The 21,935-nt window shown below is 45.1% G+C and overlaps 1 protein-coding gene across 6 annotated transcripts in view; it reads right to left on the minus strand.

Moving 5' to 3' along the window:
• Positions 1–20,913: 20,913 nt before the first annotated feature.
• The window catches only part of COPRS (coordinator of PRMT5 and differentiation stimulator), a 74,297-nt gene continuing 73,275 nt past the window's right edge, over positions 20,914–21,935 (minus strand). For all 6 annotated transcript variants that reach the window (XR_006572944.1, XR_006572942.1, XR_006572945.1 and 3 more), the window contains one exon: positions 20,914–21,040. The gene's annotated coding sequence lies outside the window, so the exon portion shown is untranslated. The remainder of the gene's footprint in view (positions 21,041–21,935) is intronic.

Raw genomic sequence — 21,935 nt, forward strand, 5'->3', positions numbered from 1 at the left:
ACATTGGACCAGGTGCATAGCGCACGTGGGTATATTTTAAGAGTTATAGGCCAGATACACTCAAATGACTTATGTGTAGGATACAATCTTTTTACTGTGCATGTGTGGGAAACAGCCAGATCCTTTCATGCCAACTTTAAAAAAAAAAGGAATCTGATCCTTAGCAATAGAACCAGGAATAGGTTATATAGAAATATAAACAACATACGGAATTCCCTACCCTTCCCTCTCTTTGTGCATGGGCCCTGATGTTGATTTCAACCATGCCGTGTTCCTTTATGTTTAAAGAACTGGAACATGTGGGACAGGATCTTACATTAAGAAAACACAACATATTTTTACTGCATTGTTTAAGATATCACATTACCAAATCGTATCCCATCAGTGTATTCATATACCAAAGTGTTAATATAGCACAGCTTCCTTATACGGTAGTTTATCGAGGTGTATCAGGTTTTCACACTGGAATCACTGAGCTGCTGCATGCTAACATGTTCATGTTGCACTGTATGTTAGCTAGAGCCTTTCCTCACCTGCTCTCCACACATAGTCTACCACACAAATGAAGCCCAAATAAAGACCCCGAGGTCTGGCTTTAATAGCAAACAAAATAACAGTAAGAAACAGGTCCATTCAAACATTCTCTTCAGACATGGCTGCTCCTAGGGTTCCTCCCTCAGGACTGCTCAGCCCACAGCCGATATCCTCTTTCTCCAGGAGCTGTTCCCATCTCCTTTATTATCCAACTGGAGTAAGGAGGCATCTGTTTCAGCGAATCAACAGAACCCACTTAACTCTTTCCCGGGAGGATCAACAGCTGCTAATAAAGTGGGGTGCTTCAGGCAAATGCTGCCAGCCTGTAAACAACTGGATTAGCAGACTGTGATTTCTGCTGATCATTGTCTGTAGTGTAGTCAGCAGTTCCTTCCCTCACTCCCTCCCTCACAGGCCCAGGACTTCAGGAGATACATGAAAGATCAGAATTAACTATAATACTTGGCAGGATTTAGCAACTCACATTAGGGAATGTGAGAGTGTTTTACAAACCGGCATTAACTCTTCTCCACAGTACACCTGTCAGGTAGGTAAATATTTTTTATCCCTATTTCAGCCATATGTAAATGGAGACACAGAGAGTTTACAGCGTGCCCAATATTACAGCGTGAGTCAGTGGCCAGGAAGAGAACCAAGAAGTCCCACTGTAATGAGGAATTTGTTCATCAGATAAATATGTGCTTTGCAAGTGCATTTTACACCTGCATAAACTGAGGCACAGACAGATAGTGACTTGCTCACGGTTACACAATGAGTCAGTACCAAAGCCTGGAAAAGAACCTAGGAGTTCTCTCTAACAAGGAAAGCCTTGATCTGATACCTTTGTGCTGCTTCTGCTTTATTGTACATGTGTGTCATGCAGCATGTTAATCCCTCTGCATTCGGATTAATCTGTGCTGCTGACATACAGCATATGTCCAAAAAGTAACAGCAACGGGACTTTGCCCCTGTACACAAATGCAATGGATTATTGTTACGGGGCGGGGGGGAATCGTGGGCTCAGGTTCACAGCTCAGTGATTTCTTCAGTCTAATTCTGACGGGTCACTGGCCAGTAATTGTGATGGTCAAGTGGTTATCACACTAGCCTACACCTTGGGACTCCTGCCATTCCACCGATGTCCTGTGTGTCCTTGGGCAAGTCACTCTCTGTGCCTCAGTTTCCTATCTGTACAATGGGGATAAGAGCACTTCTCTAGCTCACAGGGTGTTGTGATTAAAGATGGTAATGTGCTTTGAGACCTACTGATGAAAAGCTCTAGGTAAGAGCTAGGTATTATTAGTGTTATGGACCGTTCCTCACAGTCAGCACTGCACCCCAGCTCTCATAGGGCATCATACTTATTGCAGTCTTGGGAAGCCAGATTGTGAAGGAAAGCTGCATTTCTACCTTTCTCTGCTGTCTAGTGCTTTAGTGCTGTCAGCCCTCTGCCCCTTCATTACCATTTCAAGCCCTTATAATAAATACTTATAATAAATATTATAAAACCTGAAAATCAGAACCATAAACATTGTGCCCTGCATTAGAAATATAGTTTCTTGACTGATTTAATTACCGTGTCTAGATGGATTGGGTCACTCTCTACAAAGCGGTGGCAGATATTGGGTGCCCTGTAGATCAGTTTCCCATTGGAAGAGAAGAGATGTGGAGTCTAGGTATATTTTTAGTGTAAATTGTTTTGATTACATTATAATCCCTTTTTTCTGAAACCTCACCCCAAACACCCATTCCGGGCAGCAGCTCCACCCAGGGATCGACTCTACTGCAAGAGATTAAGGCAGCGAGCAAACACTCTCGCTAATTGCCACAGCGCTCCCAAAAAAGAACCTGCAGCGCCACACTAACAACAATACAGCAGTTCTTCAAGGGCGGAACAGTGTTCGCACGCTAAGGAGAAAGAATGGATAAGGTGACATGTAACAGCACCATCTGGTGACTTCTGCTATAGCAACATACATGGGAAACCTTTTGAAATATATTATGATTGACATTTTCACTGGTTCTTAACTATGGTGATAGCCTTGAGGTGTGGGCACTGAGATTACTAGTTACTGTGTAATTTTACACTGAGGCCATGGCGGTATTTTCTAGTTCTACAACTTAAGTCCTACTGTTCCTAGAGGAGGCTTCATTTAAAACAAGGCAATGTTAGATTTAACCGTCTCGGATATGCTGATCCCTGCTGCATATCAATCTGCTTCAGGGGGATGAGGTTTCACCCACGGCATATCAATCTGATGATTCCAAGGAGTACGGTAGGCACATGCAGTGCCTGAGAACAATCCAAGGACCTAAGAAAAAACTACAGCGCAGGGTCCGTTTATTAAAGCTGCCCACCACAAAGGAAGTTATCAGCAGGCAACTGTAAAGCTAGATATGACAGAAGCAAAGGGGAAGTAGCAGGTAAAGGCTACAACACCGCAGGGATTTTAAGAGGGTTCTGTGGTCCATGAGCTGCAGTGGAGCCAAAGGGACGGGAATAGCAATTGTGTGAGGCTGTGAGGATATTCCAGGATGCCTCAAAATGATACAATGGGTCAATCACCATAGATCACCGAGCTTCCTCTTTGTATCGGCATTTATCTAACTACGGCACCACTTAGACATGGGACTGAATCACACAACTCGAAACACATCTCAACCTCCCTAACAGGATGTGATCTGAGCCCATTGCTAGTCCCCATATACGGGGTCCCTAGGAAGGCGAACTTGCTGTGTCACGGACCTGGCAGGGAACCCCACTTCCCCCATGGAAATTCAGTTTGTGTTGTGAGGACAGCTGGGCAGTATGAGGGATCTGTGTTCCTCTGGAGCAAGGACTGCCACCTCAGCTGGGCCCTAGGCACATCCAAGAGGATAACACTGGAGAAATCAGTATATGGCATTTGCTTTGTTTAAAACTTGCATAAAGACTCAACTAGACCAGTGGGAGGGTGAGAAGGTTATTAGCTTCTTTTAAAAATGGGCTTTACCCTTTTTTGCTTTGTTATGACGTATAACCTTGAAAATATCGAGAATCTGGAGCTGGAAGGAAAGAAGATTCTCCAGAAGCTTTGGTACCTGCCTGTGCATTTAAGGTAGGATTTTTCTAACATGCCTAAGGGAGATAGGTGTCCATTCCCCATAGATTGGCTAAAGCATATCTTCCAGAAAGGCAGCTAAACACAAGTTATTAATCTCAATACACAGGTAACCTGGTGAAACACTAAAGCCTGTGTTATACAGGAGGTCAGAATAGATCATCTAAATCAGAAGTGGCCAACCTTTGGCTCCGGAGCCACATGCCGCTCTTCAGAAGTTAATATGCAGCCCTTTGGATAGGCACCAACTCCGGGGCTGGAGCTACAGGTGCCAACTTTCCAATGTACCGGAGGGTGCTCACTGCTCAACCCCTGGCTGTGCCACAGGCCCGGCCCCTACTCCACCCCTTCTTGTCCCCTCTGCTGAGCCTGCGGTCCCCTCGCTCCTTCCCCCTCTCCCCAGAGCCTCCTGCATGCCACAAAACAGCTGATCAGGGAGGGAGGGGGAGGCACTGATCAGCGGAGCTGCTGGTGGGCAGGAGGCACTGGGAGCAGGGGTGTGGGCGGGGGCAGGAGAGAGCTGATGGGGGGAGCTGCTGACATATTACTGTGGCTCTTTGGCAATGTACACTGGTAATTTCTGGCTCCTTCTCAGGCTCATGTTGGCCTCCCTGATCTAAATGGTCCTTTCTGACCTTAAAATCTATTAATCCAACTTGCTTGGGCTCGTGGGAAAACCCAGCCTCACTGGGTAAGGCCAGTTTGCACCACTCAGGCACACAGTGAGAGAGCTGAGATCAATTAGGCAATACTGATGCCAATTGATATTTAATTAGTTAATACTCTTGCCACTTGAACGTACCCTGAGAATTTTTTGTAAACGCGCTGTAGTGCTGCCGCGGTTCATACTATACTGCGCTTTGAATTCAGACTTCCTGGCTGGAACCTCCTGATCCCGAATCTCTAGCCCAGCTCAGCTTTGTGTCAACGTGAGGCCTGCAAAGCGTGGGCTGACCCTGGCTGCCTCCAGCAGTCAAGGGAGGAAACGGGACCTTTGTACGGGCGTGAGGATAATGTTGTTAGGCATTCACATACTCCAGTGGTAAAAGCAGTGGAGGGGCTGGACCCAAAGCCTCTTGAGGACAACGGCAGCAGGGACATCCTTTCCTGGGGGTGGGGCAAAGTTATGTCAGCACATATCTATCTATACACACCTATGAAAAGTCAAGGGAGGGGGGCAAACCAAGCAGTGGGGGGAGGACCGTACCCCTTGCCCCATAGCAAATGATGTCCATGAATGGCAGTCTTCCCCATGGCTTCAGTGGGTTTGCGATCAGCTCTTAAATGCTTCAATTCGATTAGACATATAGACAGGAGACCAGCAAGACTCAGCCTGGGGAAGGCTGCTGCAGGGGTTTTAAGACAGGATCCCAAATCAGTGATTATGACAGTGCTGGTGACCATGACAGGAACTAGCGCCCCATCTGCTGGGAAAGGACATTATTCCTGAGTGCAGAGCTTGTATCACGCACACCCTCTCGGGGGGTGAGGCAATAGATGTAATGTGACTGCTGCTTATTACACAGAACCATCACAGTCTCCCTCTTGCCTTGTGCTTCCCCCATCCGTCCGTTGTATCCACCTCTTCTCTCTCCTCTTATGCTTAGAGTGGAAGCTATTTGGGGCAGAGGACTTCTTATGTGTGCGGAGACTGGAGCCATGAGGGCCTCAACCCCTCACTGGGACCCCAGTCCTTCAGGGCGATCCTCCAGGCATGACTGCAATACGAACGAGCCTGTTTATTTTTGGTCACGGACAAGGTCAACCATGGCCTTTTGGAAGAGTTAAAATAGGTGTAATGTGCACAGTTGTAATGCTGGAGTGCTTGCATACCCTTCTGCACTGGAAATAAACGTGGGGCACTCTCATTCCAGTGATGGCTTGGGATTGAGTAAAAGGGATTTGGGCCCGGGAAGGTGCGGAAGCACATCACCACTAAAGCCCTGTCTTTACCGATTAATTTCTGATGCTCTTTAAAACAGGGGGGGACTGCTAGCTGTTTCCTAAGGTGCCATGATTCATAGTGTTATATACAGGAAAAGAATCCACTAATCCGCTTGTGTCAGCTGAGCCCTCTCTGCCTTCCACATCCTCAGGAGCAGAAAGGAGAATGGCATGTTTGTTTTTGCGCTGCTATGGGAGTTTAAAAATCCTCTTGCCCTATCTGATCTCCAGACAAAAATCTGCTAACTGCCAGAGCAAGCCCCTGATTTATGGTCACAGGGCGGCATTTCAGCTGGTCTCCCAGCCAGCACAACAGGCAGGACGTTTGGATCTCATACAGTGACGAGCTGTCGAGAGGCAGATGTACCTGAGACTGCACCAATCCCTCAGTGATTGGCCTAGAAGGCTGCTTCTGCTCTGCATCTTGCTCGGGGGTCAAATTTTCAAAAGCGCCTAAATTACTGAAGCACCTAAATCCTGCTTTCAGAAGTGACTTAATCAAGTCAAGATTATTAATAAGGCCTAAGATTAAGGTCCTAGTGTGGACGAACACTTAATTCGAACACTATTAATAAGGTCGAATCCACAAATTCGAACTAAGTTGATTCGAAATAGTCTTGTAGTGTAGACAAGGCCTAAGGCCCTTAGGCTCTTAAGGGCCAGATCCTTATAAAGTATGTAGGCACCCAACTCCTACTGGAATCAATGGACTAGCTTTGAGGATCCGGGCTTTAGCCTAATTCTTACTGGAACTTAGTGCTGAAGGGCCAAATTCTTAAAGGTATTTCGGCACCTCATGGATTTTTGAAAACACCAACACGTAACACCCGTGGGCGTTAGGCACACAGATCCTTTTGGAAATCCCACTGGGTGCCTAAATACCTCCTACTGTACCTCCAGCAAGCTCAGCTCAGCTCCTGTAAACTCCAAAGCAGGCTCCCACTTTTAATAGCTGCTGCTCCCAAGATTAAGCAGCTCCCACTTGAATAGCTGCTCTTTCCAATAGCCCATGAAAAAGCATTTTGAATGATGCACTTCCTGTGCCAGCACTATTACAGGGAAGATCAGGCAATTGATTCAGTTACCCACTGCACTTACACATTTCTCCTCTCTCCTCAGTTCAGAACTTCGCAGAATGTTTTATACAGTGTTGTATTTCTTGCCCTCCGCCAGGGCTTGTGTTATAGTCAATGGCCACAGCCCAGTACCCCTGCTAACTCTTCAAAATGTATTTTAAAAACCCATAACCAGCTCTGGCCCAGTGATCCCAGCGTAGAACAGCTGAGCTTTCAAAAGTATCCAGCTCTCTTTGATGACAAAAGATTCTTGTGTATATCATGGCGATTATCTACCTCAGCTTTACCACTGACTCCAAAAGGAACAGCACTGGGCCAATGCTGAACACTTTGTAAAGTTCTACCACAGTGTCTTTTAGCAGCACTTGTTCCCCTTCTGTGCCCAATGGGGCTGGATGATGGGATGGCAGCGGAGTTGGCGTAGCTGCAGATTCATCACATACCTCTCCCCCCCCCCCCCATGCACTGGGGTGCAGGAAGGTCATGTGAAATTGAATCCGGCGGCATGCAAGGTTTTGTGTGTGATTCTCAAACACCACTGTGTCTAGAGCCCTCCAAATCCAGAGGGATTTGGCCCTAACTCAGCAAGATGATTCAGGACAACTTATAATACAATAATAGATTTTGCATGGCATATGAAGAGCCATTCAGGTAAAGTGTTTGTAATTAAACACTGGAGGCTCCGCCACATCAAGTCACCAATTTATTAAAGATTTTTTTTCCCAGATGAATTGAGACTTTGGCCTACCAGCCATCTGAGAGACTGGCTTTGTTACATCTATTTCCAGACTAGCCCAGGAGGAAAAGATGTTGCAAGAGAACCAGCGTGCAGAGTACAGTGTCGTTAGGGGTTGCGCTATTTTGACGTTGGTTGGCTGGTTTTAAATAGGATTATCATTTTGAAATTAGGCAAGAGGATGAGTTTCCCTTGCTACATGGAGACTCAATGTACAGCCTCACTGGTTGGGAAATAGCGTAGCCTGGAACAAGAAGAAGAGGCTAAATCTAACGGTAAACTGAGGATTCCAAACTCCCGCTCACACTAAAGATACCGGGAGTGTTGCCAATGACTTCGATGGGAGCAACACTGAGCCCTTGCATGCCACAGAATAGTTGAATACACTGCTTCTCACACAGCAGTCTGAGGTACTTATCTAGCCCCCATCACCATCACCTCACAATCCTCACAGCACCCCAGGGAGGCAGAGCAGTAGCATTAGCCCATTTCACAGATAGGGAGCTGAGGCAGAGAGAAAATAAAGGTTCTGATCCTCAGGAAAGTTAAGAACCTAAATAGCTTTCTTTGATTATTAGCAGGTAAATAGGCCCAATGGTCTGTGATGGGATGTTAGGTGGGGTGGGATCTGAGTTACTACAGAGAATTCTTTCCTGGGTACTGGCTGGTGAGTCTTGCCCACATGCTCAGGGTTTAACTGATCACCATATCTGGGGTCAGGAAGGAATTTTCCTCCAGGGAAGATTGGCAGAGGCCCTGGAGGTTTTTCACCTTCCTCTGCAGCATGGGGCACGAGCCACTTGCTGGAGGATTCTCTGCACTTTGAGGTCTTTGAGGACTTCAGTAACTCAGACATAAGTTAGGGGTTTGTTACAGGAGTGGGTGGGTGAGATTCTGTGGCCTGCATTGTGCAGGAGGTCAGACTAGATGATCATAATGGTCCCTTCTGACCTTAAAGTCTATGAGTCTATGAGCTTTGAGAATCTGGGCCTAGGTGATTTGCCCAAGACCACACAGGAAGCCTGTAGCAGAACAGGGAATTGAATGAATGTCTCCTAAGCCCCAGGCTAGTGGCTCTAACTACTAGACCATCCTTCTCAGCAGGGCACCTACATGTAGGATGGTAACAGCGACAACCAAAGGCCTCTCTCTGCATCCTGGAATCTGGTGTCATTGTAGGGAGCAGGGCAACAGATGCACATTGGGAGCTTGAGGATGTGATGAAGTTGCAGGTTCTTTCCCTCAGAGCCACGCTGAGGCTATTTGGTTTTGAATCAGCCCTAAACATTCAGGAACTGAAAAATAATATGAGGCACGTGGCTGTAAACTGCATTGCCTTCTGATCCAGAAACAGCCAGTTCTGCACTTCTTTTTAGAAGGCAGTCAGGTTTGTGTTGAGACAGTAAAACAGATGTAGGGGTCATGAGGTATAAAAGGGTCAGAATTTGGCCCGTCTCTTTCAGACAGCAGCACACTTCCTTACTGTCTGTCTCCAGAATCCTCCATGCAAAAGGCTTGAGAACCACTATATTTGGCAATATCTTGATAGAAATGGGTGAACCTCCTGCGGTTGGGTGTTTTGTGGACCTTTTGCACCAATTTCTAGGGTTTCATTTTCTGTGGATCACTTTCTCAACCTCATATACTTGAATTAAGGCCTAGGGAACCCAGAAGGAATTCAAGGAGTTGCATGCAGGACACAGCCCTTGGCATCTGGTTAAAGGAGATGTCTGACTATATACAAGCAGCTTGGTTCATGGCAGCACACCAAGCCCCACATACACAGTCAGCCAGATGCATTAAAGAGCATCACAGATTTAAAGAAATGCCAACTAACAGAAAGAGCAATTATTCCCCAGAAGAAGTACATCCATCATCTAAATGCCACATGTGGCTTGCAAACTCTTAGACATTTGTAACATTCCATACTAAACTGCCTGTTCTCTGCTCCAGAGAGGGCAAATGCTTAAACTCATCAGGCTCATGTTTTATCATTATTACACCACACACACCATGTAGGGCTTGGAAGGGGGTTCCAGGCTATAGTTTGGCCCCTACAACACCTCCCGGGACACAAAAGCACTCTTCCCTACTGTCTGTCCTCAGAATCCTGCAACCAATGGCCTGAGGACCCACGAGATGGAAATTACAGACATCCCAGCAGGGCTGCTGAGACAGTACAATACTGGCTTTCATTGTCAGATTTATAACAGTGAATGCAGCATGGAGAAATACAGCTCTCAGTTTCTATGCAGTGTTGATGGGTGGTTTCTATGGCTGCTCCAAAGAGGCAGCAGTCCCGTGGCTGACTGTAAACAGCAGCCTGCTTTTAAAACCCAAACATGTCTAGCTTTCTTCCTCTCCAGGAGCCCTCTCTCTCCCTATCATCATTGAATTGGAGCTGATTCTTTTTTTAAACTTGCCTCCATTTGTCAGCAGCCTGTAACTAGACAGACTCAGGCCACATTGCATCCGGCCTGATGGGCTGTTATGCTGCCAGGTTTATTTCCAGGTTGCTGTTCCATAGTTACGTTTCAAATGGCCTCTAAGGGTGCAAAACCCTGAAGAAACTCATATTTTCCAGTGCTGGTGCAGAGGATGCATCAGCCAGAAAAAGCCTGTCCTTGTGCGTGGGTCACCTATAGCACTTGGGACTTTACATCTTCACAGCAGTGCACTCAATGCCCCGGGAATGTGAGTAACTAAATCTGCACGTCTCCATTTTGCAGCTGGGAACCAGACACACACAGAGCCTGCTTCTGAGTTCCACTACGGCCCCCTCCTACCGCTCTGGCATCCTCCCTGGCCAGAGTACACAGCAATACGGCTAGCTGCTGATTTCCAGGGCACAGTGGAGCTGGGGGAGGCAAAGATGGCTACCTATGCCTCCCCAATTCTGTTGTCACATAGGGGCCAAACCATCTCCTCCTGCAAGTTAGAGCAGCCATGAGGATGTTCCAACTTGTGACAGCTACAATGGGTTTCTGGGACTGTTTTGCCAGCCAGGCAGTAGCAGAGGTCATCAAGCTGATGCTCCCTGGCTGCAATTACCACCAAACTTCCCATTTGGCTCATCCGTCCTGGGTCAGCCCAGGATTCCCCAACACCTGCAGCACAAAGGGATTGAGGATCTGGACCATCAATATTACAGACCCCTGGAAGAATGAGTAAAGGAGCCGCATCTCCCAACCCCAAAGCTCATGACCCTTCAAACGAACCCAAGCTAATATTTCCTCCTAGATTATGTGGCTAATGGGCAATAAAAACAAAGCTGGCCGGGCTTTTTCGCTGCCTGTCTTTTTCTAATTAACAGAAATTATGATGATTCCTGAGCCAATTACCCCTCCCACTGCTACAGCTGGAAAGGCTTCTTGTGCCGCTGCATCCTTTCACGTCAAGAGTCACTTAGTGGGTTCCTGCTGCCATTAGCCCTCGTGCTCCATCGCTCCTTTGTGATGACATGTTCTCTGGCCATGGCCATTCCTCACAGCCGCACTAGGCAGTTTAACTTGGGGCTATGCAACATACTCACGGGCAAGTTAATCTTCCCATTCTGTAGGACCAGCAGGCTTGAATTCAATGCCCGTGCTTGAGGCCAGGCCCACAGGACTTTTCCCGAGGGCTGTCCCAGAGCAGAGGATCTGAATAAAGCACAAGTGTAATCACTGAATTCAAATAACGAATGCAGTTTGTGTGCGGTTAGAAGGTGCCTGGCTCTGAGTCGGTGAACAAGGGCTGGGAGAGCTGGCGTAAAGAGCCTCCCCCTTCCTCGCTGCAGCGGTTGGGCACATTCCTATTCCCTGCACTTCCAGTGGTTTAAAACCCAGGGATTTTAGAGCCACCAATGTCATAAAAAAAAAACGCCCCAGGGGAGGGGCAAAGCAAGAGCAGAGCCAGGTCCCCGCCCCCATTCTGCACTGGCCAACAGAGCTGGGCTGGCACCGAGAGAAGTGTACATGGTGCCTTGTTAAAGAAGGCAGGGCGCATACTGCTAGACTCTACTCTCCCAGTGCTCCCGGAAGCACTGAGCATTATAATGGCTTTGCAAGCAGCTGTTGGTCCAGCCCCCTTTCACCCTTCGGTGTCTTTTGCTCTTTTCACCACAAACACAATATGAAAAAAAAAAAAATCAAACGGGCACAGTGGAATTCAAAGAACCAGGTTTCTTGAGTACACAAAACATGCCAGGCATATACACATCGTGCTGTTCTGGTTGGATTCTGGAGGCTTCTGGCAGCAGCTCTCTGTTTCGCAATATTTCTGGCATGAGGTCTCACATTTATTGTGTAAAGAGCAAAGGCACAACACCCCCTAATGCTTAAAGCCACAGTGTTCTCCATAGTCACCACCAGGTAAAGATAATTCTGCTTTACTCTGACAAGGCTTCTTATTAAAGCTGGTTGAATCAAATCTGACAAATTTCCGAATATTTCTCAGATCAGTTATTCGACCATTCATCTTCACTACTTCCCCAGCTCTAGATAATACATTACAAGGCATTAATTTGGTGTTACACTAAAAACCTGCTGAAGGAATCATGGGGAAACCCAGAGCTCTGCTTTCTGTATACGGAAGTGAAATTCTCAGTGTTGTTCATATCCCTGGAAAGGAAAGTATCACTGAGAAGCTAAATGCTTGTTGCAGGGGGAAGGGGTCAAGTAGACGCTACACTCAACTCTGTTTTATCAAAGCAAACTTTCTTCCACAAAGAAATATTCACAGCTCTGGGAAAGGAAACACTTATCAGATCAGCGCTGTTTGCAAAGGAAATGAAAAATGGTCAGTGTTTATAACATAAACTGTTTTTAATGAGCCTAAGTGGAGTATTCTGAGCAAGACGGAAAAGTAAAATGACTTAGAAAAAACAAGCAGAATAACAGAGATTGTGTGATGTGATTGCAATTTATTAATTACCCTAAATCTGCTTTGCACCAGCCACCTGCACTGGCCGTATTTCATTGCCAGCATATGCTCTGTGGGCTGACTGCAAACTGTCATGGAACGAGAAAACCTCTTGCCATATATGAACGTGAATAACAAGTCTATGCGGCATCACCATTTGTAGCCAGAGAAGAATGATGGGATTACTAGCTACTCACCAAACTGTTATATTTTACCATCCAGTGTGATTCTGCAAGAGAATCCCTGATATCAGCACCACACCCCAGCACTTCCCAAGCGTTCATGCTTCTTTGGCTAAAAATACTAATGGTCCTATTGCAGTCAAAAGGCAGATGAATCCAAGTTCGAAACCAGTTAAAGGTGGCACATGAGAACAAGAAGCTGGGGGCTTCATTATCCTGGCAAAAGTCAGAAACAAAACTTTGGAGCTGAGGATAACTCCTCAAAGAAAGTACAATGAAAACAATATGCTATACACCCATGGGAAGATCAAATAAGACCAACCCACTTTGTTGGTAATTAAGAAGCACGTAAAGTATTGCAGCGTAGGCCCTGATCCCGCAGCTGAATCCAGGCTGTCAGACCTTTGCCACTCCATAGAGCCCAACTTGAGTTCAGTGATACGGTGTGTGGATGCAGGAGACCACCAACACAGATCCACTTGAGGGATCAGGGCTGTGCTGCCTTGAGTACTACGTACATGAACAGTAAGGGACTGTCCATAAGCAACAACTTTTTGAACAACCATGTTAATGATGGAGACAGCCATTGGGTCATTCTGTGCCAAGAATCAACAGTCTTGGACCTTAGGCTGTCTCCATTTTGCCACCCAAATGAATGTAGTAGCAGCGTATCCCTAGGTGCATAGTGACCTGAGAATTAAATGTGTTTATGAACTGAAGGGAAAAGTTCAGTCCCCACTGCCACTCAGTGGGAAGGAAGGTCAGAGACTGATTTGACAAAACTCCAACAAGATTTCCTGGGGGAGGGATCACTAGCTAGACTTCGTTTGCAGTTAAGGAAAAGGTGACTCTCTCAAAACCTTCCAATTCTGGGCTGGGTATAAAGCCAATTGGTTGGGGGTGTTTGTTTTTTCAACTGTAGTTTAAACAAATTATTTGCTCTTGCTTAAATTTAAGCTAGTGGGGGCAGTCACAGTGCCAGCCTATTTATGGCATAATGAAAAGTATTCCTCCTGCTCCCCACTGACACCAAGGACTGTCTGGAAAACAGAGACTTGAAGGAAATCATTGAGCCACTGGTAGTCCCAAGGCATTATGATGGCAGATTCTGAACTCTAGGCAGGCCATTTTGACATGGAAACACCAAGTGACAGAATCTTGGCTTAGTTTTGTTGGCACATGCTACAGTCTGACATTCCTAACCATTGCAAAAAATGTGCCCTGTATGCCAAGTGACTGCTCCTATGTGGAGTTCTGACACAGCTCCACTGATACAGCCCCATTAGCAGCAATAGATATTCCATGTATCCATAGTGCCATGAATATCGCTGCTCGACTGGGAAATCTATTGGTAACTTGCCCTGACATTTTGAAGGAAACATAGGAGGGAGATATTCAGATTAATACAAAATCAGGGGGCAAGGCACAGTCTAATTTAATGAGATACCAGAATTAGGACAAAAATTCTTCCCAGAGATACATACACAGGGTTCAATGAAAGTGAAGCACCCGCACCTCAAAATATGGTAAACAAACATGATTATGTAATAGCATCTTTCCAGGAAGAGTTGGACAGAACCAGAAAAACTATATTAGACTATAATGACCATCATACTTACTGAAAGGAGGTATACTATTTAGAAAGAGAGAGACTGCCACTGAGATGAAACATGTAAACATTTAGATCTGATTCTCATTCACAGTATGGACCCTTTACACCACTCTGGCAGCATAAAAGGACTTTAAAGTGAGTGAAAACTATTCAGGGGCCCTACCCTAACTGAGAATGAAGCCGTCCTGTGGCCTGAGGTGAAAGAGAGAGAAATACTTTGGAAGTGAATTTTCTCAGTGACTGATCAGCATATCTACTGTCTATCCCTTTTGTGCTAGTGCCAAGAACAGATGGTACTGACGGCAAAAGAAGATACAATCTGCACAAGCATCGACTTTTGCAATGTGAATTTATCAGAGTTTGATGGATACGCAGCATTCTGAGTGAATAATTAATTGTGATTGATTGACAAAAATGGATCAAGCTGAAATACATTAGGAAATCTGATTTTTGCTAAGAAGCAATGGCTAGGGACTGTAATTCACAACATGGACTTTTCACTCCTTAAACAGAGTTTAATTTCAGGTTTACGCAATTGGCCTTTCTGTTCCATGGTGCCCAGTATGGTTTGCTGTACTAGCATTTAGGTTATCAGAGTGGCCTGTTTAGGTGATGGTTTTATCCACATTAATTCACAGAATTTATAAGCACCTGAAAGTATAAGGACTTGGGCTGACAGTTTATCACAAATGAGTCAGGAAGCAGATAAACAGGTATTCAGGACTCACCCCTAATTAGTTATGAAATCAGAAATTTCACAGAGTCTATTACTGCTTTTCCCATACCAACCAAAGCAGGATCAAGGCAAATAGCAATAACATCTTGATCTGAGAAAGTCTCCAGGAAGCAGCAATCCAACATTCACAAAAACACCAACACTTTTTTCAAAGATGTCTGACCTACGCTCCTTCAGGATGCAATTCTCTTAGATTGTCCTCGAACAGAATCTGCCATTTTTCATGAACTCCATTTGTGAACCAGCTAGCAACTCAAACTGGATAACTAACAGTAGGAATATAGGCATCAGATCGGTCATCCAGGCACAATGGCCAGCTCCAGAGGTTTCAGATGAAGGTGTAAGAAACCCCACTGCGTCCAATGATGCAATAACTTGTCAATCGAAGGATCTTCTTCCCAAAGCTCACCAGTTACAAGCTGATGGATGAGAGTTTATAGTCAGGAATCTATCACTGCATTCTCTCATTATATTAGCTGCTGCTGAGAAGAGACAGGGGGGGTTGTCTATATGGCAAGTCAGTGAGTGGCAAAGTTGGTGAGCTGTAGATTCACGCCTTGGCTTGCCGCACACTAAAGTCACCGCATAGATAAGCCCTGGGTTGCTACTTTATGCTACTCCTCTAGCAATCACTGGACAAGGTACATTCTAGGGTCTGAAGCTTGTGAGACTGGGGTGGGGAGAGTGATAAGGCAGATGCACAAGCCTGTATTTGTGAGATGTAGTAAGAATATTTATTTTAGTTTTCTGCCTTTTGCCCAGCCTTACTTTCTGTAACCTCACAGAAAAACACAAACACATGACATCACTTAGAGAATAACCTAGTTAGTTACTGTCAATTGGGATCCTTTGCATTCTTGGCACCCAGCATTTGCTGTTGCTTACATGAAAACCAGAACAGGGATTATTTTTCCCATGGCATTTTAAAATAAGGTAAAGGTTGAAAATTGCTTGGAAATTCACACTGAATGACCCCATCGGTCTGTGATCTGTAGGCTGTAAACAGCAGTGCTGCTGGCAGACAGGAAAATTTATTATTTCAAGGGAGAAAAAAAAATCTGTGTGCAGTAACTTGTAGGGTTATGCCCGTGTTTTCACCCAGTAGAAGACTGCAGAAGTAAATGACAATACACTAATTATTTAGGTCTATAAATGGAGAGGCAGTATCTATTGGCTCCTGAACGGGGCCTAATTCCGATGTCTATTTTCTGTTTGGAAATACTGAAGCACTTTATTATGAATTTTGACATCACTGCTCTCAGCACAGACTGTATGCTATGGTGCATGGTCTGTAATGGTGGTTAAATTTGGCTCTCGCTGCTCTGCTTGTTATCGCAATTACGGTGAAGCTATGAACATTCTTTCTGGTTCTCCATTCCAGTCCACTGACCTCAAATCGTGCAGCAGCATATTTGGTATGTAAGACCGCCCACTATGCAATACCTAGGGTCAATTAAGGACTGGGAGCCCAGTTTTCAGGTACAGGTGAATAGATCCTGTATCTGGATACTGAAATCAGCCTTTAAAGGGTCAAGGTGGGCTTTACTAAGAGCCAATTTAAGCATCCAGGCTGGATTTGGAAATCTTTCGTAGGTGCCCACTTAGAGATGTGGGCTCTCTTTGTCCATCTTCTGTTCCATTGGGTGGTTGGTGTCATACCTTCACTGTTACATAGAGATGGCTTTGTATGTGTGCTGAAGACAGTCATTTTTCAAAAAGAAAAGCTCTCCCATGGAAGCGTCCAGCCCCATAATAAGTTGACAGTTTCTAGCCCAAGGCATAGAGGTGCAGAGTGTCCCAGGGAGAAGACAGGAATACTTCTGTGTCCTTCTGGACTCCAGAGAACGGAAAGGACTGTGTTGATTCTTCTCATGAAGGCACTAAGAGCTCATATTGAATAACCACATTATCTTTATTTCAACATTGTAGAACACAGCAGGGAGGACCTGCCACTCAGTCTGCCCTGCCCCTACCTTCCAGAATGGAGGATGACTTTTGTGTCTGCTCTCATATAACCCACATCCACGTGTAACAATACACCCAATCACCACAGAGAAGAACAAATCAAATCCTATGGCAGCAAACTGGGACTTTCAGAAATGGGTGGCACAAGCAGGAAACAAAAGGCACCTTCTGGGGCATTGCTTAGGACAGGAAGGTATGGAAAAGGACCCTGGATAGAAATGTCTGGTTTACTGGACCCCACTTGTCCTACATTCAGGTGCTGGATGCCTGTGGAACGATGCAGAGTAATTACTGTTGAGTAGTGGGTCCCTGTTGTTAATGCTGGAGGATGTCTGGATTGTGTCCCCAACTGCTCCTGATTAGCTGCAAAATCTTTAGCAGGTCATTTAAGCTGTAAAATGGGGACATTACTCATGGTGCTGCTGTGAGAAGCGATTGATACCTGGAGGAAAAGTCAGTGTGTAGGTGCCAAATATCATAACGGTTGTTCACATCTATTCCTATTTAGGCAAAAGACAATTAATAAAATAGTGTGAAATCCACGATCTACTCTTCTGGGTTCGTTTCTCCCTTCATAGTGCGTGTGAGGGGGAAGAAGGCAGGCATGACACTTCTGTTTGCCAACTCCTTACATGAAGTCCCAGGCAACTCCATGAGTTCTCTAACCCCCTTTGGCTGATCAGCTTATCTATATATTGGAAAGCCCATTTCTGGAGTAGCAGATGCTCTAAATTTATCCTTCAACATCATGCCTACGAACTGTCACGTTTGATGCCAAACTCCAGCTAGGAACTGAGCCTGTCAGAATATGGATAGCCAATGAATAAGGTTCAGAGAAGCTCTCTCATTCAAAACAATCCTAACCATTAAAGAAAAAAATCAGAACCCAGTTTTTTAATTGAGACACGTTCTGCACAGAGAGGCAAAGCCGAGTACAAACTTAGCAAGAGCTGAAGATGAAACAGAGGAAAGGAAGAACCAAAAATAGTCTCTTAGTGAATCAGAGACATAGAAGGAGAGACACAGTGAGCAATGGAACAGGCTGTGTAGGAACACAACTGGAAAATAAAGCATGTGTTATCAAGTACAAAAACACTGAAGAAGTCAGACCTAAGTACAGTTAGATTAAAGCAGCATTTCTCAAACTGGGGTCCGCAGACCCATGGGGCCCGCTGACCAACTCCTCCCCCTCCCTCCCAGCACCTCCTGCACGGCAGGGAACAGCTGTTTAGCGGCATGCAGAAGGCACTGGAGGGAGAGGGAGGAGTGGGGACAGGACACACTCAGGGGAGGGAACGGAAAGAGGCGGGGTTCCTCGGGTTGCTAAAGTTTGAGAACAGCTGGATTAAAGCAAACCTTCATGGAATATTCATTTGCTTCTAATTGTGTCCATATGCCCTTTTCTTGTTTGTTTTCTGCGACTATCCAGCAAAAAAAGGTTCCTGGCTGGAATGTTCTAAACAAGTGGATTTTACTCATACGTTGGAGCACACTCTGAAAATTCACATACATAAGCAGTCTCGCTGGAATCCTGGTTCTAAGAGTTATGCCCGTCCAGTCAGAGAACAGGAACAAGCCACGTGTCCAGATGAAGCCATACACCATGAGCCCACCCCCAAAAATCATAAGTCAGGCCCCCAAAATTGAGGGTTTTTTAAATAATAAATGTTTTTCTTTTTATTGGCTTTCTAATTTCTGAGCCTTTAGGGTGCACTTGCTGCACATTTTCAAGCTTTTTCTTGGCACCATGCAGACTAGAAACTTACTTTTTATTTTTTAATGAAAGCTGAGATTCTCTTGTAATTTGTTGATGACAGCAGGCTGGGGCTTTAAGAAAAACATCAAATAGGATGTGAGTTGGAAACACTGTGAATATGTGATAATTTCAATGAACAGAGGCAAAACATATTAACTAAGTTCTTCATTATGAAATATAATTTCACCCAGCCAAAGAAGGAAACCAGTCTAGAAGAACTATAAGAGAGGCCATCACTAACAAAAAGCACACGGGATCCCCAAAAGCTGGAGCCCTGTTAGTGCAAATGGAAAGGACTGCAGGCAGGACATCCTTTGAGAGGGTCCTGGTCGTTCCCTCCTTCTTGGTTCAAAACAGCTCAAATACAGTCATCTTCGTAGCACATTGCTAGGTTCATCTTTTCCCCCAGGTATTGGACATGGTGGTGGGAAATTGTTCCAACGGGAGGAGGTTGTGGTTGGTTGTCTTAACCTGCAGCACATAGATTGCTGGAGTGTATGGGTCAGAACCCTTTTTACATTTTTACAAACATAAATCAAATAAACTAGATGTAAAGAAACCCCCTTTAAAAGCAAATTGTTGATTCTTTTATGTAGGAATCAAAAACAGTGACATTGATTTGATTTAGCAGAAATCTCTGAATTATCTAGTGGACTAAGGATATCAAGGTGCAGTAATTAAACAAAAAGGTCATTTTTAGACCTGTAGTAATTTCAAGTTGGAAAGAATTTTGTTAAACTGATTGTGAGCAGGTGCCTTTCCCAACCCGATTTAAAACAAAGTCAGGGCACACTCTAGCATTAAAAAACAAAAAAGCCCCTTTCCTGGGGTTTGGTTATTAACAAAGACTTTAATAATTACAAAGATCAGCTCGAGCCTTCTCTTTAGGTTTGGCTGCTCCTAGGGTTCCTCCTTCAGAGTGCCCAGCCCACAGCCTAGATCTTCTATCTCTAAAGAGCCACTCCCACCTCCTTCAGTGAGTCAGCAGAACCCACTTTACCCTTTCTCAGCATCAACCGCAGCTAATCGGAACAAGGTGTTTCATACAAACTCTGCCAAGCCCATTACATTTGTTGTCAATGGAATCTTTTGAAAAGTATCAGTGGCTGGTTTAATAATAACACAAGTTAGTTCCACATTTTACAGAAGCAGAAGAGACGTCAAAATAAGAAGTGAGTCATAGGCTGTAGGTTTTAGTTACTTCTGCATTTTTACATATAAATAGTGAAAAGCAATTTTTGATATTTATTTTTCAATAGAGATAAGGGAGTTACCATGGCTACCAGCCTCCAGCAACATGGTTTAAAGGATTAAAAAAAAGAAACCAGACTAAGGCTTGATATAGTCAGGTCGCTCTGCCCAGTGCTCACACAATGCAAGAGATGATACCAATAGGGGACTTTGAAACCAGTCCGTCTGGAAAAGATAGAGCATTGAACATAAAAACAAGCCAAGGATGTGGGAAATGGGACAGACTCGTGCCATGGAGGCACATTTAGATTCAAGATATTTTAAAGTGTGTGGAACAGCCCAATAGGGGCCGAACAGTGCTATGTTAAGTGTCAGATTCATTAAAGGTCTGGGGCAAATTAAAAGACAACTCCTTCATTAAGAAGATTCATTCCACTACGCAAGTGGTGGAGCTAGAATATTCTACTTTGTGTGGGTGCAGAAAAAGGGAAGGAAGGATGGCTTTGCATCCAAGGCTTTGGCCTGGGACTCAGGAGACGAGGGTTCAATTCCTAGCTTTGCCACAAATGGCTTGCGTAACCTTAGGCAGACTCAGGCTAGCATGCTTAAAAACAGCATTTAAAAGTTGTGACTCAGACTGGAGTGTGGTCTCTGAGGATCACCCCACTCTGTAGGCTTTGGTGCCTGAGCCACAACATCTACACAGCTATTTTTAGAGCACTAGCCCAAACCCCGCAAGCCCAAGTCTGACAACTCAAGCTCAGAGGCTCACTGCCACAGACTGTGTAAACATACCCTATCTGTGCCACAGTTCCCCATCTGTCAACTGTGTATGACAATGACACTTCCCTGCCCCATAGTGTGTGGTGAGAGTCAAATTATTAATGTTTCAGAGATGCTCAGACACTACTGTGATGGGTGACAGATAGAAATGTTGTCGGCCAAAGCTCCCACGGCAGGATATTGAGAGACAATACACTCCACTAGTTAAGTGCAAGAAAATCATGTTACATCCAAACAAACTCCTAGGCAAGTACACTTGCTTTGCACATACTAAAAGACAATGAACGCTTTATTGTCAACACACACACAGTATAAACTATTTGTGGTATAATGTGACAAATTTGTGACCACCTACAACTTCCAAATTGCAGCAGGAATAGAATGCAGATCTACCTCCTCCAAAAGCACAGGAAGCAACAAGTAGTGCTCAAAGGGACTCGCAGTTAACAGTATAGGGACTCTGACATGCAGCTGAGCAGTTCTGATTTCTTCCAGCAGAGGGCAGCAAACTGAGTGTGATGCCTGTGCACAAGAGGAAGAAAGGTTTGTGCATAGATAGCATAATGATGCTGAACTGCAGATGTATCACACATGTTAGAATTTGGCTTGTTAGTGTGAATGATCAAGGGTATCTTTTGTTTCAGAGACAGAATATCAAAATTCTACCATTATTTGTCTGCATTTCTCTGAGGATGGGATTGCAAAAGGCCACAAATTTTGGCCTTCCCTTAACGTGTGGCCCAAAAGCCAATTTTAACACAATGCAGCCACATTGACACTCTTTCTTGCTCCGGTCTTCAGCCAACCGAAGGGTAAAATAGGTCAGGCAAATTATTGTCAGTGAATGATGATAAGGCCATTTGTAGATTCACCTTGAAGAATTATGCAATGGGAATTTTTCAGTGCCATTGCCTTCGGTATATAAACTCTTTCAACCCAGCCATTTGGAGAGCTGCAGAGAGGAGCTGAGCTTGGAGTTCTGGTTTGGCACCACAAATTGCTGAGCCAGGGTATGAGGACTCTGGCTGGAACCAGTAAATCAGGCAAATGCCCTCTGGACATTTGGTACCACATTCCAGTTAACAGAAACTTTGGAAGCAGCTCTAGCTGTTCATCCGGGGTCTAATCCAAAACCTAGTAAAGTCAATGGAAAGAACTATACTGACTTCAGTGGGCTTTGAATTGGGCCCTTCAATAGCCAGGAATAGTAGGGTTGCCAACTTTTTAATCGCACAAAACCAAACACCCTAGCCTCTCCCCACCCCTTCTCCAAAGCTCTGCCCCCACTCACTATATTCCCCCTCCGTCGGTGGGTCACTCTCCCCCCCCCAACTCACTTTCACTGGACTGGGGCAGAGAGCTGGGGTGTGGGAAGGGGTGAGGGCTCCAGCTGGGGGTGCAGGCTCTGGGGTGGGGC

This window comes from Mauremys mutica, chromosome 12 (genome assembly GCF_020497125.1).
Source record: "Mauremys mutica isolate MM-2020 ecotype Southern chromosome 12, ASM2049712v1, whole genome shotgun sequence".
NCBI lineage: Eukaryota > Metazoa > Chordata > Testudines > Geoemydidae > Mauremys > Mauremys mutica.